This window comes from Schistocerca cancellata, chromosome 10 (genome assembly GCF_023864275.1).
Source record: "Schistocerca cancellata isolate TAMUIC-IGC-003103 chromosome 10, iqSchCanc2.1, whole genome shotgun sequence".
Taxonomy (NCBI): Eukaryota; Metazoa; Arthropoda; class Insecta; order Orthoptera; family Acrididae; genus Schistocerca; species Schistocerca cancellata.
The window spans coordinates 167516533-167521736 of NC_064635.1; the positions used below are offsets into that span (position 1 = coordinate 167516533).

A 5204-nucleotide genomic window follows, 5' to 3' on the forward strand; every position below is an offset into this window, starting at 1 on the left:
CCTAGCTGCACGTTCTTCTGTCTGAAAGGACCTATTATCATACAAACCCCCAAAAATGGCTGGAACGTCGTGCGAAGTGTTTGATGTCTGAAAGGGTACTTGTTATGGTATAGCCGTGCTGCCTCTTGACCGTTCTCATCTGCGTGGCCGTACACAGACACCATCTCGGTTTGTTCCCGACACGGATAACGGACCGTTCTGCTGCGTAAAGTACACTGCGACACACCCACAGCTCGCAGCGCTCAAGAAACACACAGCACGTGGTCAGAGGAACAGTCGTTCGTCAGCGCTATCTAGCGTGGCAACGATGCATTTCCCGACACATGTTCATCGGAGCTTTCTTCCTCCATTTCCAGTCAGCAGGCGGTCCCTGCAGTTGGTTGGTGTTGACTCTCTGTAGTCTGGCGTTCGGAGGGGAAAACGGGCGATTGAAATTTCGAGAAAAGATACTGCCGCAACGAAAACCGGTTTTAACTATCGCCATCTCAACTTGCTTTTCATATTCATGACATTGCCACCTGTTTCACGATAATACAGAACGAGTAGCCGTTCTTTGGAATTTTTCGATGTGCTCCGGTATCCCTGTCTTGTAAAGACCCCACACCGGCTATCAGGAGTCCCTAGGAGGATATACAAACGTAGTGTTGGCAGTCTCTTCCGTAGCCTTGTTGCATCTTCTACCGTTTCCGTCAATAAAACGGAGTTTTTGGTTCGCCTTCATCTACATCTACATCCACGTGATTACTCTGCTATTGACAATAAAGTGCCTGGCAGAGGGTTCAATGAACCAAATTCATGCTGTCTCTCTACCGTTCCACTCTCGAACGGCATGCCGGAAAAACGAGTAATTAAATTTTTCTATGCGAGCCGCTATTTCTCTTATTTTATCGTGATGATAATTTCTCCCTATGTAGGTGGGTGCCAACAGAATGTTTTCGCAATCGGAGGGGAAAACTGGTGATTGAAATTTCATGAGGAGATCCCATCGCAACGAAAAACGCCTTCGTTTTAATGATTGCCACTCCAATGCACATATCTTGCCTCTGACACTACCTTCCGTATTTTGTGATAATACAAAACGAGCTGCTCTTCTTTGTACTTATTCGATGTCATCCGTCAGTCGCACCTGACGCGGATCCCACCCCGCACAGCAATACTCCAGAATAGGGTGGACGAGCGTAGTGTAAGCAGTCTCTTTGGTAGACGTGTTGCACTTTCCCCACAACATCATCTACGTGATCGTCCCGATATGTTTGTAATTATCAGCCCTAGGTATATGGTTTAATCTTCAACCTCTAAATTTGTGTTATTTACCACATTACTGAAAGTTGAAGCAATTTTTTTTAATAATGCGAGGAACACACTTTTTAAGGTTTAATGTTAGCTGCCACTCTTTTAATCGTGCGTGTATCTTGTCAAAATAATTTTGCAATTCGCTTTGATCTTATTACGCCTTAACTAGACGGTAGGCGTCCAACAGCCTTGCCGCAGCGGTAACACCGTTTCCTGTCAGATCACCGAAGTTAAGCGCTCTCGGGCTGGGCTAGCAATTGGATGGGTGACCTTCCGGTCTTCCGAGCGCTGTTGGCACTCAGCCCTTGTGAGGCAAACTGAGGAGCTACTTGATTGAGGAGTAGCGGCTCCGGTCTCGGAAAAGTCACACGGCCGGGAGAGCGGTGTGCTGACCACGTGACCCTCCATATCCGCATCCAGTGACGCCTGTGGGCTGAGGATGACTCGGCGGCCGGTCGGTATCTTTGGGCCGTCATTGCCTTTTTGGAAAGTTTTTTTTTTTTTTTAGACTGTAGACGACAGTGTCATCTTCACATTTTCTAAGAGAACTGGTCAGATCATCTCCTAAACCGTTCATACAGATTAGGAACAGTTGCAGTTGAATACATTTCCTCGGGGAACGTCAGAAATCACTTCTGTTTAACTCGATCGAAGACTTTGTGCTGTTTACCATAGCATATCACATATTCAGTCACACAACTGAACCGATACACCACAGGCACGCAATTTGATTTGGTCTCTCATGAGGAGCGGAGTGAAAAGCCTCCTGGAAGCCTGAAGAATGGTATGTTTGGTATACCTTGTCTATAGTACGCATTACTTCGTGTGAACAGAGACCCTATAGTGTTAACAAGAACGATACTTCCATAATACGTGCTAGTTATATGTCAATAGATCGTTTGCGTCGAAGTACTTTAAAATGTTGGAACACGGTATATATTCCAAACCCCAAGGAAACTTTTGAAAAGTTCAAAATTGTGGTACTTTTTGCTTGGTCATAATACTGTAATTGTTTACGCTAAAATGCCACAATATGAACTATTTATCTTCCGAAATTGGTTATCTTATTAATGAAGGACTCTGTAACACAGCTGCGCTCTCAGCAACTGATTGCGATAAAGTAAGCCCCGTGCTCAGTGTAACACGGTGCAATTGTATTACATGCCAAATGAAATAGATGCATATCTTGTTGCATTTGTAACGCATCTGATAACCACCAGAAAGGGAACGTAATATCCGAATACCTTTTTTCTTTGCGTAGTTCTAGGTGCGGTACATGTCGACACGGCACAAATTATGTCGAGACAAAGGGATACCGCACCAAAAGCCAGTAGGTTCCGGGCCGTTCACGTGTTATCGGAAAGCTGCTGACTGTGCGGAGTACGATATGCGTCAAATTACTTGATGGACAGTAATTGAATTGCAGAGCAAATTAATTTGGGGAAGTGGCTTTGGGCCGGATCCGCGTTGCAATACTCGCAACATGGAACTGTCTAACTACAGACATTTGAGTGTGTAAACTGTCCACGGTTTCATTACATTTATCTCAAGCCGAAACGATCGTCACACATGCAACAAGCTTAACGCGTACCGAGTGTCTGAGAGGAAAGAATGACTTGAACCACATTATAGCCTCTAGTCTTTCTGACGTACAAGAAACGTATAACAATTTCGCAACCATCTAGAAGCTTCTACTTAGAGTAAATTATCCAGATATTTTATTGCAGTCCCCGTAGCTCCCAATAAAATTGAAGGTGAAGGTGTCAACATTAAGAGGGCAGCGGGAATTCCGTTGTTAAACGTCGATGAGAGCGGGTATGTGGAAAGAATGCGCATGTGAGCCAAGTCCTATCTAAAGTTATTTGTGTAATCAATCTACTATCAGCAGAACATTTCCAGATTGGCTAAAATATGATGAAGCTGAGCATCTTTACAAGAATTAGGATAAAGAGGGACCATCAAATTATCGACCTAGTTCATTTTGCGGACTTTTCCGTAAATGTTAAACATCCTATTGCAAATAATATATTGTCCAAGTCACTGTTTGCGTTCCTTAAGGGTTCCAACAAACAGGAGGCTATTAACATTACAGTGAAAATGTTCTTAATTGATTAAATAACAAATTTGAGGCTACTGACATTTTCTGTGACATGTCAAAAGCCTCGGACTGAGTGAATGACACCATTTTCTTAAACAAATTAGAACATTACTGTGTCAGTGACAGTGCTGCAGATTGGCTCGAGTCTTACCTAACTAACATGAAACAAAGTGAAATACCTGTTGAGTAAGCAGTCGGTCTTCATCTGATTGGGAATTAATTATATATAATGTTCCTCAAGGTTCTATATAGGGTCCACTGTTTTTTCTTGTGTACGTTAATGATCTCTCATCTGTTACATTGCCAGATGCAACATTTGTTTCTTTTATAGAAGATACAAACATTCCAATAAGTGGCAACTGAAGTACAGTTTTCGAAATGGTTGATAATCAAATTTTATCTGATATTAATTAATGGTTTAAAGCTAACTGACTGTCATTAAGCCGGCCGGAGTGGCCCGTGCGGTTCTAGGCGCTACAGTCTGGAACCGCGCGACCGCTGCGGTCACAGGTTCGAATCCTGCCTCGGGCATGGATGTGTGTGATGCCCTTAGGTTAGTTAGGTTTAAGTAGTTCTAAGTTCTAGGGCACTGATGACCTCAGAAGATCCATAGTGCTCAGAGCCATTTGAACCATTTTTGAACTGTCATTAAACTTTGAAAAGACCCACTATGTGCATTTCGAAACATGAAAGAGATTTCCTTCCAGCATGTGTATAACATATGAAGACATGCAGATCAAAGAGATTGACAATGTTAAATTTCTGGGCTTCAGTTGGGAAGGGCATACCACAGAATTGCTGAAGCGCCTGAACAAGTCTGTACTTGCAGTGAGAATAATGTGAGATGTAGGAGATATAAATGTAAAAATATTTGTCTCCTTTGCTTACTTACATTCTATTCTGCGGTGACTCGTCAAATAGAGCAAAACGTTTTAGCATGCAAAAGCTTTTTACACAATTTGTGGTGTGAATTCAAGAACATCATGTAGAAACCTGTTCAAGAAACCTTGTTTTCTAATCACTGCTTCTCAGTGTATTAATTCCTTAATGAAATTTTTTGCAGGTAAAATGTTCTAGTTCCAACCAATAGTTCAAAACATAGAATCAATACTAGAAATTACAAAAAAATTTACATAAACACCTAAAATCACTTGTCTTGGTGCAAAAAATCGTCCAATATTCAAGAACACACATTTTCAAGAAAGTGCCAGCTACCATTAAAAACAGTTTTAACAGTGTTTGAAAGACTTTTTGGTATTCAACTCTTCCTACTCTGAACATGAATAACTTAATGGGGACTGTTACACTAACTTCAATAAAAATGTCTGTTAGACTTTAGTTTGACAGCACTTGGTCGCAACAGTCAAGATTAAGCATTCTGTATATGATAAAGAGAACTTTGAAGGGAGGGGGGGGGGTTTATGGGCGCTCAACACTTTGAAGGGAAGAGAACCACTTGTATGAATATCAAGAGCTCAGATGGAAAACCAGTTCTATGCAAAGAATGGAAGGCAGGAAGGTGCAAGGAGTATGTAGAGGGTCCATACGTGAGCGGTGTAGTTGAGGGCAATATTATGGAAATGGAAGAGGACGTAGATGAAGATGAAATGGGAGATATGATACTGCATGAAGAGTTTGACAGAGAACTGAAAGACCAAAGTCGAAACAAGGCTCCGGGAGTACACAACACTCCATTACACCTACTGATAGCCTTGGCAGAACCAGCCTTGATAAAACTCTTCGTCTGGTGAGCAAGATGTATGAGACAGGCGAAATACACTCAGACTTTAAGAAGAATATAATAATTGCAATC

At 42.1% G+C, this 5204-nt stretch overlaps 1 pseudogene; it reads left to right on the forward strand.

The window, feature by feature from the left end:
- The first annotated feature begins 1472 nt into the window (after positions 1-1472).
- On the forward strand, positions 1473-1590 carry LOC126107137 (5S ribosomal RNA; annotated as a pseudogene).
- Positions 1591-5204: the final 3614 nt, after the last annotated feature.